We start from the raw sequence: 13,321 nt of genomic DNA on the forward strand, positions 1-13,321 counted from the left end.
ATGACAAAAAGAGGCAATCTTACATAGAATACCTCACTATAGTTGACACATGACTAAGAGTGTACAACTCATTAATGAAGGATAATCAAAGAGAAGCAATGTATACACCATGTGACCCTCTAGAGAAGTAACAGGATGAAACATTTAGACTGTGTTTGGTTGCAGTACAATTTTGTTTGCACTAATACTAATTTATGGGAGTACAAATGAAAAAAAATGTAAATTCCCGTTTAATTTTGTTTTGGGTTTTATTTTAATCTGTTTCATATCTTAATTTACTTCATTTGTATTGCAATTAAACAAAATAAGCTTAAGTTTGAAATAAAAATAGGCCAGAATTTACACTCAAATAATTTGCACTGCTATAATTTTATATCGATAAAAAATTATTTTCATTGCAACAAAACACAGCCTTAATGCCAAATGGCTAAAACTATATTATACTTAAATATTTTCTGCTGCCTCGCCAAAATGTATAAATCCTCTTTACGGAATCATTGGCATCAATAGTGGCTGTACTAGCTAAAATATGTACCATATGCAAAAGCATCAATGAAATGAATGTTTCCCATGCACTTTATTTGTATGTTTAACTTACCCAATCCCAATCCCTAAAATTAAGCCCTGACTTTGCACAACAGTCAGGCATTACACACAAGCCCAGTGCCTTACAAACTCTCCGAGTACAATAACAGAAGGGCTCCAATGCCAAAAACCACTAATTCCGAGGGAGAGGCTCTGGCTCAATGATAAATTTGGAAAAACTAGTAATTTCGGTGGGTTCATCAAGAAAAGCCAGTTTAATTTTGAAGTGGAGGACAAACCACCAGGTTTCTATTGATTTAGCAAAGGGTGTGAGACCATATTTTAGGCCAGGCAAGACGTTTACTGTTTTAAGGCCATGTTTGCGAGTGCTTAAAATGAATGTTTATTTGTGCCATTAAACACTTTTTGGTGTTTGAAAAATAAGTTCAATTTTTTCTTCCAAAATTATCCTTAATTGAATTTTATAAAATTGCTTTCACAAAAGAGCTTTTGCAAAAGTGCTTTTATAAAAGTAATTTCATAAAAATGCTTTTATTAAAGTGCTTTCATAAATGTACTTTTATAAATTGCATTTGTAAAAGTACTTTTGTAAAATTATTTTTATAAAAGTGCATTCGCATAAGTGTTTTCATAAAAGTTCTTTTATTAAAATGCTCTCATAAAAGCACTTTCAAAAAAGTGCTTTTGTAAAATTTGAAAGAAAATGAAGGATAAAATAGTCACACATGATTATGTATTGGAGAAAAAGACTACCAAACACCCAATATGAAATAAGTGCTAATTCGAATAAACACTTATTCAATAAGCACTTATTTTTAACATAAACACTCCCAAATATGGCCTAAATATTGTTGCACCTTTATAAAAAACTAGGTCACCTAGCGATGGGGATGCAAACTTTGTACCCAATTTGAAAATTTTATACTATTGCACCCACAAGAACACTACCAACACCTACCCACTAGAACACTCAACCTAACCTTAACCCAATCTGGTTGGTTGAGTTCGGGTTCAGATTGGACCTTGATCTACCAATTTACAAATGCATGCACTGATACATGAATTCTGTAGTTTTAAACTCTTAGTCATCAGCCTCTCTCCTCTCCCTCTTATGTAAGCATACTTGTCTATATCTATCTATCTATCTATCTATCTACTTATATATATATATTTCAAAATTGGATGGTCCATGTCAACATGTTTTTTCTTTGAGTGAAGCTATTTATCTATTTTCTCCATTTTTATATTTTTTCTTATTTTCTTTTGTTTTAAAAACATAAAACAGTAATGATTGCTTATCTTTATTAGATTAATAAAGTTGCACGCTCTTAGAGAGACCTTTGGATTTTCCATTTTGTCTTATTTTAATGCATGCTATTATTATATTTAAGAGAGAGAGAGAGAGAGAGAGAGAATAGTAATAATATAAATCAAGGTTTCTAAAACTGAATCGGACAACGAACCGATCAGAGGTCCAGTTCCCGGGTCGAATGGTTCGACCGTTCAAACCGAATGAATGGTCCATTTTGATAAAAAATAAAAAAATTAGAAAATTTCCAAAACCGATGGACGGTTCAAACGGTTTGACCACCCAAATCAGCGGTTTGCTGACCAAAACAACAGTTCTTGGCGAAATAATGGTTCTGGGGTAAAAGGGAACCAGTCACCTGACCAGTTCCTAGTTTTTCCAGTCTAGTCTGGTTTTGAAAACCATGATTAATTCAAATAATATAAATAGGTTGAGGTTAAACAATAAAAAGTTATTAATTTAAAAATCCACTAAGCTTTCACTAAAAATAAATATTATCAAAACCTAGTAAATATTAAAAATGTGTTTCAATTCCACTTAAAACTCCAACTTAATAAATGCTAATAAAAATAAGAAATATAAAAATAAAAATATTAATTGATAGTTTTAATAATATTATTAGATAACTTATGAGTTGAGACCTTAATAAATGCTAATAAAAATATTAATTGAAAGTTTTAAAATCCAAAAATTTTAAAAAAACCTAAACATAATTAAAATACTAAAAATAATTAAAAATGTTTAAAATTAACAATATTTTATATTAATAAGGGTAATTACTAAAAATAATTAAAAAGTATAATTAATGGTATTTTATTATTAAAATATAACAAAAAATATTAAAAAAATACCCAATCCAGAAATTAGTTGTATTTTTATTAACTATGGTATTTATTTGGTTACTTAATTTATTTTTACTAAGAGAAAATGCAAATTAATTTTCTAGTGACTAATATGAAAAAATAAATAATGAAAATACTGAAAATTATTGAAAAATACTCATATGCAAAAATTACTGAATAATAATGAAAAAACACTAAAAATTAATTAAAAACCCAAAAATTCTGAAAAACCTAAAGCTTAATTAAAATACTAAAAACAATTAAATAATTAAATTAATTGTATTTTTTTGCAAAACAATTACTGAATAATAAAGAAAAAAATAGTATATTTTAATTATTAATAGTAATATAATTAACAATAATTATTTTTAAACTATAATTAATAGTAATTAAAATTTATGTTATAAATAGTATAAAATTACATTTTATTACCAAAAACTTATATTTAATGACCGGAAAATTACATTTAATTTGTTTTAGCCAAGAAATTAGTAATATTTCTAAAAATATGATATTTTTTAGAAATGATTGTATTTTAAATAAATATAGTAATTTAATAATTACAATATGTTAATAGCTTACAATATTTCAATAATTAATATAAAAAGTAACAAATCGTTTATAAATTAACCTAACTCGATTAGATCTACAAACTTGTAGGGTCAAGCAACTATTTTCTTTTGTGTTAGGTTTAGCTGAGATATACATAATGCTTACACATTATCAGGGATAATCATATTCAAAGTCTAATTGGGTATCAAACTTTTGGAGTCCAATGATGGCTTTAGCAAATAGGGCCCAAGCTAAACAACCCATAATAGGCTCAACTTGGAAGTTATATGCATTTATGGTAAATATTATTATATAATACTTAAATAATTTTTTTTATTAATATATATACAGAAATGTTATATATATATAACCCGGCCCAACCATTGGGCCTAGATCTTGAGCCCTAGCCTAGACCTTATATAAAACTTGAAGCTCGAGTCCGAGTTCGAAGCCTGATATGTACACAAAATGTCTTATTTTCAGCGTACTTTTATAAACTAACATTATATTAATTTAGTAATAATTTAATAAACTAATTTATATTTCCTAATAGCAAATTGATATTTATTAATAATTTAAGAAACATATATATGTATTATATATTATATTTATTATATATAACATAAGTATTTTTTTTATATATGTAATAGTATTAGGCCGAGCTTATTTGAGAAGGCCCAAGCTTGAGCCCACGAGCTTGGAATTTTGTTCAAGCCTAAAAAGTAACGGGTCAAGCCAGGTAGGCCATCGGGCTTCTTGGCCCATGAATAGGTCTAATTTATATATAAATAATTGTATAGATAAAAAATCATATAAAATAAAAATTTAAACATCTTTTTTAATTTTTTTTAAAATGGACCTCTCATGGCTTGGTCCAGTCTGCGGCCTAGCCTGGCCTATAGCTCAACCCACCACGACCTGATTTACACATTTACTTGAACCTGCCCAATACTAGGGAGGGGGCAGGGAAATTTGAGGATTCTCCATCCTTAATGAGGAGTGGGGTGCCTTGTCCCTAAACTCGTCCGGCATTGAGGAGTTGTTGCCTTGCCTTGAACCCGCCTAACACTCGGGATGAGGCAAGGTTGGGGTAGAGTGTCTTCACTATGGGCCAGGGACAAGGATGGAGTGCCCTACCCTGAATCCACTTCATTGTCATTCCTATATAATTGTTAATTATTAGTGAAATTAATAAAAAATATTAGTTATTTTAATTATTTTTATTTATTTAAAGTTAATCAAAATTTTATTTAAAAATAATAAAAATAATAACAATTTTTAAAATACTATAAATTATTAACATAACTAAATTTATAAAAAAATATTTATTCATATTAAATTAACAACAATTATTTTCTGTAAATCAACATTAAATGAAAATACATTTATTAAAATTTTAGATATTAATATCTACCATTGCTGCTAATGCTCATTGTCGTCGTCGACAACAATCGCATCTTAGACAAAACGACCTCAATGTGAACATCGATCTTTGTTGAAAAGTTGTTAATAATATTTATGAAGAATGTTGCAGCAGTAGAGGTTTCTCCAACTTGTTCGTTCACCATTTTTCTTGTGCAAAGTTATTAGCACTAAACTTTGTGAAGGAATGTTTCTACGGCAAGATATCTCAACTTCAGTTGCCATTTTGGCTCTTCAAAGAATAAGAAAAAAAACAACCTTTTGAAAAGAAAGGACTGTTTAGAAAGTTGCAAAAATTCAAAAGAAAGCAGTAGAAATTTGAGTTCAAGAGGAGAGAACTTGGGTTCAAAGAGAGAGATTTTCGAACATAATCTCTTCCCTTACTCCCTTAATTCTATTTCATTATGTTAAACTTTAGTAATTTACAGGGAAGCCCCTAGTTGGGCAGAAAATTAAAATGACATAATATAAGAAAGAATAAAGCCTAGATTAAGGCCCATTACAACAAAGAACATAGAAGATAAAAAAGGATAAACAGCATATGGGCCATTCGGCCCATCTTCTCTACACTCCCCCTCAAACTGAGCATAGATGTCAACCATGCCAAACTTGCTAGTATCATGCTAAAGTTTAGTCTTTGGAATGCCCTTGGTGAGGAAATCAGCTAACTGTCCTTCAGAGGTGATGGCGGCTTGATTATCACAGTATAACATCATTGTCTTATCATGCTCAATACTCAGTTCCTCCATCAAGGATCTAAGCCACAATAGTTCAGAAACTCCATGAGCCATGACTCTGTATTCTGCTTCGACTGAAGATCGAGCAACAACTGATTGTTTCTTGCTTCTCCAAGAGACAATATTACCTACCACCAAGCTACAATACCTAGAGGTAGATCTTCTGTCATCAATGTTTCCGGCCCAGTCAGCATCCGTGTAGGCTTCAAGTTTCATATGGCCATGCTTAGGAAATGGAATTCCCTTTCCAGGGGAGTCCTTCAAATAACACAAAATCCGCTCTGTTGCCATGTGAGTATCCCTGGGAGCATGCATGAACTGACTGATGCAACTGACAGCATATGCAATGTCTGGCCGAGTCATGCATAGATAAAGAAGTTTTCCAAGTAGTCTTTGAAAGACTCCCTTATCTTCTAACAATATTCCATATAACGCAGAGAGTTTATGGCTCATATCGATAGGAGTATCAACTGGTCTAGCACCCGTCTTCCCGGTTTCAAAGAGAAAAACAAGAACATACTTTTTCTGAGAGATAAGGATCCCATCCTTTGATCTAGCAATTTATACGCCAAGAAAGTATCTTAATTCTCCCAGATCTTTGATTTCAAACTCTGTATGAATGAAATATTTGAGATCATTAATCCCTGAGACATCATTACCAGTCACAATAATATCATCAACATACACAATCAGGTAAACGACCAATGATCATCTCCTCTTTACAAAGAGGGTATGATCTGTACATATCCAAAGCTAACTAAGGCAGCCCTAAACCTTTCAAACCATGCTCTAGGGGACTGTTTGAGTTCATAAAGAGATTTCTTCAACTTGCAGACATTTCCTTTCATATCTGTTTCATACACCCCTGGAGGAAGAGACATATAAACCTCCTCATGTAACTCTCCATTCAGAAATGCATTCTTTACATCCAGTTGATAAAGTGGCCAGTCTGAGTGTGCAGTCGAAGATAGCAGAACCCTCACAGAAGTCATATTGGCAACAAGGGAAAAGGTCTCCAGATAATCAATCCCATATTTCTGTGTATAGCCTTTTGCAACCAGCCTAGCCTTGTACCTTTTAATGGTGTGATCAACATGATATTTGATAGTAAAACCCACTTACAACCTTTTAAATCATTCCCTTCAGGCAAATCAACCACTTCCCATGTGCCATTCTTGTGCAACGCATCAATTTCTGTTCTTATAGCATCCCCTCTATTATGGAATAGTAAGAGCTTCTGACACAGACATAGGAATTGGGTTAGAAGCAACAAAAGAAAGGTAGGAAAAATATGAATGAGAGAGCAAACTATAAGAAAAGTGTTTGGAAATGCAATGTTCAGTACACTTTCTTTTTACTTTCCTAATAGCAATGGGGATATCAATGTCTGGGAAGGATGGCTCCAAAAGGTCTGTAAAAGTACCTGTTGTCTCATCTGTAACTAGAAGTGCATGATGCTCATGTGTTGGAGGGGAAACAATTTGCTCATTTTTGGTTTTTTGTCGTTGATACAACCTAGGATTAAAAAGAGGGCAATGAGGTAAAGGAGGAGGAATAGGAACAATGGAATAAGAGTGAAGTGACTGATCCTCCCTTGACTCATTTGAAGGAGGAAGAGACTTAGCTAAAGATTCAACTAGGACAGGAAGAGGAAGAACAAGCACCTGTGACAAATCCTCCCCCTTTGGACAATGTCTCTCCAAAAAAGAACCATAAAAGGGAGAAAGTTAATCAAATGTGACATCCATTGAGACATACCAAGTGCTAGTCTCTGGATCAAAACAATAGTAACCCTTCTGTGTAGGGGAATAACCAAGGAAGATACACTTGTGGGCTTTTGGTTTAAATTTATGTCTCTGGACACTTGGGACACTTGTAGAGGAATAACCAAAGAAGACATACCAAAAGTCTCCATCATGACATGTCACCACCCACACTCTTTTGCTTTTGTTTTTTTTTTTTTTTTAACTTTGGCTTTACGTGTGACGGTGTGATTGTGTTTTTCTTTTCTTTTTTATTTTACAAAAATCCAATTGGCTATTTTATTAAATGAATTACACCTTTTAGTAAACTGGTGAGCAGACATTAGAGTCAGTCACTGATCTGAAATCAAAATTCAAGCATCTATTTTGCTTTGGTATGTACAACCGTCCACTGGAATTCCTTTTTAAAAATCGATCCGGCGGTTTTAATTTTATAGGTTTTGTGGGCGAGGGGGATCTGACCAGCGTAAAGATATTAATAGGTAAAAAGAATTGCTCCTAGTTAATACCATTTAATTTTAAACACCGAGGGACTGCTAATTTGTAGGTTGAGCTTGGCTGCCTTGCATTGTCTATAAGACTATAACCAATACACATGAGGGAGAAATTGTTTCAACTATAAAACAGGGGGCAGAGCTAGGGCGGCACCCGGATCCAATCGCCTCAATATACGTAGATTCAAGTTTGAATGCTTATATTTTCAATTCAAATCGGATTTTATACATTTTGGATTTGTATCAGATTCGAATTGAATTCACATTGCAATTGGATATATTGAAGGGTATAAATAAATTAAGCTAAAAATCTTCAAAATATTATATATTATTAACAAATAAATGAATTAAAAAATGTTATTGCATTATTGCACAACCCAACTGATGATACAAACTATGGTTGAGTTTCAACTTGTGCGACAACCTGACTGTGGTTCAGAGGTGAGACAAATCGGCACATCCAAACTTATTGAAAACTTGCTGCAATTCAGTCTTAGAGTCCCATTACAAGTTTATAACCGCTCCTTCCTTTCCTCTTTGTAGTTGTTAGAATCTCCAAAGTGCACCATGGCTGACCCGATGTCGTTGTGCAATCTTGTCTTCCAATGCTGGACTTGCATTGGAGGGCCTAACTGTTCAACCTATGTCTGCAACTTGGAAGATAATCAAAGATCTCTGAGTGACCGGTTGGAGGAATTGCAGGATTTACGAAATGAGGTGAAGAGAAGAGCGGAGGAAGCAGAGACGAGGGGAATGACACGTACAGATCAAGTGAATCGCTGGCTGCATCGTGTAGAACAAAAAGAAGGGGAAGCCCAGAATATGTTACATCAGTGTTCTCAGCGGATTGCTAAGGATTGTCACTGTCTTGGAGATTACTGTCCCAAGAACTGCTGTGCAAGCTATAAGCTCGGTCAGAAGGTGGCTTTATTGCTATCAAATGTGCTGGAATTGATCAACCAAGGCAACGATTTCAAATCCAGTGAAGTGGCTTATAGGCGGATGACACGTACTGGAGAAGAAGTTCCTCTACCAGCAACAATTAAAGGCATGGATTTGATGTTCGATAAGGTGTGTAAATGCATCAGAGAAGATGAAGCTGCTGGAATCATTGGACTATACGGTACAGGGGGAGTTGGGAAGACGACCCTTCTCAAAAAAATCAACAACCACTTTCTCCTCAAAACAGCAGACAACAGTGATTTTGATGCTGTGATTTGGATAGTTGTGTCCAGGGAATTAAACACGACACAGATTCGAAAGAAAATCGGTGATCAGTTGGGAATTACACGAAAAGACGATACAGACCAGGTTGCAGAGGCCACCGACATTTTCAGGTTGTTGAGTCGTCAAAAAAATAAAAAGTTTTTGCTCCTCTTGGATGACGTATGGGAACGAGTTGATCTAGAGGAAATTGGAATTCCTCACCCCAGTACCGTCACTGAATCAAACAACAAGTCAAAGGTGATATTCACAACTAGATCTGAAAAGGTGTGTGGAGAAATGGAGGCTAAAAAAATTATCAAAGTTGAATGCTTGCGGGATGATGAAGCATGGAACCTATTTGAAGAGAAGGTAGGAGAGGACACCCTAAATTGCGATCCAGACATACCTCAGCTAGCCAGGGATGTTGTGAAGGAGTGTGGTGGGTTGCCCTTGGCTCTCATCACCATCGGCCGCGCCATGGCAAGCAAGAGGACTCGTCATGAGTGGGGGAACACGCTATCACAGTGTTGCAGAAATCTCCAGCAAAGTTTTCAGGTATGGAAGAGAAAGTGTTTTCTATCTTGAAGTATAGCTATGATGCCTTGCCAGATGATAAAGTTAAATCTTGTTTCTTATATTGCTCCCTCTTTCCCGAAGATTATGATATTGAAATCAAAGGTCTCATAGAATATTGGATTGGGGAAGGATTCATAAAAGGAAATGAGGAAATGAGGGAAGCAATGAATGAAGGGTATGATATCATTGCAACTCTAAAACGAGCCTGTTTGTTGGAGCCCGGTGGGAATGATTATTTTTTAAGTAAAAACTATGTAAAGATGCATGATGTGATCCGGGACATGGCATTATGGATTGTAAATGACTATGGAAGGAATGATAAGAAGAAGCATTTGGTGGTAAGATATGAAGAGTTGATGGATAAGCTTATCTTCAAATGGCAGGGCGCCAACAGGATATTTATGCTACCTCCACGTCCTCCTTATCTTCAAATGGCAGAGCAGCAGCAAATTAAAGATGAGGTGGTCGTCCCTCCTGATGAAGAGTATCCCAACCTTATTCCGACTGCAACCTTCTTAGTAGCCTTTGGTCCAAGTAAGGAATTCCCTACTAGCAGCTTGCTCCGATCTACCAAGTCTCTTAGAGTTTTGGATTTATCTGGTTTTTTATTTGGAAAAGTAAAGTTCCCAACTGAGATTGTTGAATTGGTTGAACTGGAATACCTCAATCTCTCATTTACGAATATCAAGGAATTGCCATACGAGTTGGGAAACTTGAGGAAATTGAGGTACTTGAATTTGTATGGAACAGGAGATCTTCATGTGGTTTCAGTTGAGGGGATCCTAAAGCTGTTGGATCTACAGTATTTGGACCTACTTGAATCTAATTTTGTGGATTGGGAAATGGAAGGTAGATCAAGATTGATGGAAGTATTTGAAGCCTTAAAACACTTAACTGATTTTCGAGTCACAATTAGCAGTGACACATGTCTCCAAAGTTGGTCAAATTCCTACAAGTTACAGAAGTACACAACAGCTCTCTGTCTTGGGAATTACAGGGCCAACTCTTTCCGCATAACTACTACTCTTGACAATATGTTTCTAAAAACACTCGCGTTTTTCAAATGCGGAAAGTTGAGAGAAATTAGTTGGAGAATGGAGACAAAGAAGGGGTCAGAGAAAGAGTCAGCCTTGAGGCCAGAGATATTACTACTCGAGATCGTTCTTCTTCCCAAGTTAGAGATAATAGAGTTGCCGCACATGTGCTTACAGAACATTCAATATATTCAAATTAATAATTGTATGGTGTTGGAGGACCTAACCTGGCTTCGTCATACTCACAAGCTTGAAAGGCTTTTGCTAGTGAAGCTGCCAAGACTAAAAAAGATAATAAATGCAGAAGAAACATTGATACCATTCTCAAATCTTGAATTTTTATATCTTTGGGATCTACCGGCATTAGAAGACATCTACCCCGGTGCCTTGCCTCTTCCGTGCCTAAAGGAAATTCACATGGTAGAATGTCCAAAGCTGAAGAAGCTCCCATTTGACTCCAACAGTGCCAACAACAGCAGTTTGCGTAAGATTGAAGGAAGCAAGGAATGGTGGGAGGCGCTAGAATGGGATGATGAAATCCGCAAGTCCATTTTCCAACAATATTTCACCTCAGAAAAGTAGCAGCAAGGTAATAAAGTAATTAACCCTGATGATCGATTTTATTGTTTGTAATGTAGTTTTGGACGACGATAATCGTGACTTTTAATTTTTGTTATCCCTATTTGTATATGAGCTTTCCTAAAGCAAAACACTAATTCTTTTCTGTCTTATATAATATAAATAGAGTATTGATCCCTCCAGTTTGTCCCTGCTGCTGTTTCAAGTTATATGAACAATCCAATTTGTCCGCTAACAAATTGAGTATTGCAGTGTAGCAGAGACAAGTGACAAAAGAATGTTTTCTCCATTTTTTTTCTCAAATTCTTAATTGCTTAATACTACCTTTTGTTTGAAATAATATCATGCTGTTATGCAAATTTAATTTGAATTAACTTTGTGGGTTTAAGAGAAGAAATAAATTTTAGGAGAGAAAATTGTGGATCTTTTTTGTCTTACTGTTTAATTTTTTTCTAATTTTGTATATCAACAAAATTATGAGCTAGCCATGTATATCAACATAAAGAATGCAGGAGATATGAACCAGCCATATTTGATTTCTCGTTGACCCACGAAAGATTATTTATCGTAAGTTTTATCGTAAGTTGCTGAAAGGGAGGTTGATCACGGGTCGGGTTGGATTGGTTTATTAGTGTTTTTCGGCCTGGTCGGGTTGCCTATAGATCAATCCTCTATTAAGTAAGACCGATATGGTCAGTTTGTGTTTCAATCAAGGTATAAAATTTCGTCACGTATTAGCCCGTATCGGCCGATACATATCGGTTTTTCGACTTACCGATACGAGAGACAGTCCTAACTCAAAGTTACTGTCTCTTTTTGTCGTGCCGAAATAGTATCAACTTTGTATTGGGCTGGTATCGGCCCATTTCAGTATGTTTCGGCTGATACGCGATGAATTCACTGTTACAAACAAAACAACCTTCGAAAGAGGGCTTCTAAATCCATTTCAGAAGCCCTCTTTCTTCCCTAAACCCTCTAGAAACTTTCTTCACATTCCTAGAGACTCAAATCTAGGAAAAACCCATCAAAACACCTACAAAATAGAAATATTCACCAAGTTTTTTAAGGTTGTTGAGAAAATAGGATATCTTTTTCAAAATTTTTACATTTTCAGCCAATGTTTTTGTTTTTGTTTTTCTTTTTTTAGTTTGGATACTTGAAAACATCTTTGTGTATGTTGACTGGCTACTTGTGTGCAAAAAATACCACTGACTTTGCTGCTATATGAAACTTTTTGTGAATATTTGAAGAAATTCTACAATAACAAAAAATCTGAAAAAAAAAATGAAAGTTTTAGGTTTCTCTTTGGATCTGCCTATAGAAATTGATTACGTTGTATACCTATGGATGATCTACCATGTCCATAGATCAATTGATTTTTTTCTAAATAATTGTTTTTTTTTTCAAAATAAATAAAATATATATAATTTCTTTAATTTTATGTGATAGATCTACAACATACTAACCTTATAGGTTGAGTATGTTGAGATCTCTGGATGATCTTGATCTACATATCCATAGATCAATTGATTTTTTTTTCTAAATAATTGATTTTCTTATTTTCGGAATAATATATATATATATATATTCTTTAATTTTATATGATCAAACTCTATAGGCTGAGTATGTTGTAGATCTATGGATGATCTACCATGTCCATAAATCAATTGAATTTTTTTATAAACAATTTTTTATATATATTTTTTAATTTTTGGAATAAAAAATATTTATAATTTCTTTAATTTTATGTAATTTAACCCTATAGGCTGAGTATGTTGTAGATCTATGGATGATTTACCATCCATAGATCAAATTCATTCAAATTTTCTGTTACATTTTACTTTTCTTAGTTTTCATTTAAATTTTAGAATAAAACATGAAAAATAATTATTTGAACAAAAATAAATAATTATTTAGTTTTTAGAAGATTAGAATGAAAAATGCAAAATAATTACTTGATTTATTATGCCCAAAAATCCATTCGATTTTTCTGTTACATATTTACTTTTCCTAATTTTAATTTAATTTTTAGAATAAAATAAGCAAAATAATTATTTGAATAAAAATTAACAACTATTCAGTTTTTAGAAAATTAGAATGAAACATGCAAATAAATTACTTGATATATTATGTCCATAAATTCATTCAATTTCTCTTTTACATATTTACTTTTCTTAATTTTAATTTAAATTTTAGAATAAAAAATGAAAAATAATTATTTAAATAAAAATAAATAATCATTTAGTTTCTAGAAAATTAGA

The 13,321-nt window shown here is 33.5% G+C and overlaps 1 pseudogene across 1 annotated transcript; it reads left to right on the plus strand.

Moving 5' to 3' along the window:
- The first annotated feature begins 8,067 nt into the window (after positions 1-8,067).
- LOC148873301 (putative disease resistance protein At1g61300) lies at positions 8,068-11,242 on the plus strand (annotated as a pseudogene). The gene has a single exon (XR_016099365.1). The product of XR_016099365.1 is annotated as a putative disease resistance protein At1g61300 (transcript).
- Positions 11,243-13,321: the final 2,079 nt, after the last annotated feature.

This window comes from Nelumbo lutea, chromosome 1, assembly GCF_056320005.1.
Source record: "Nelumbo lutea isolate HS-2025 chromosome 1, American lotus-T2T, whole genome shotgun sequence".
NCBI lineage: Eukaryota > Viridiplantae > Streptophyta > Magnoliopsida > Proteales > Nelumbonaceae > Nelumbo > Nelumbo lutea.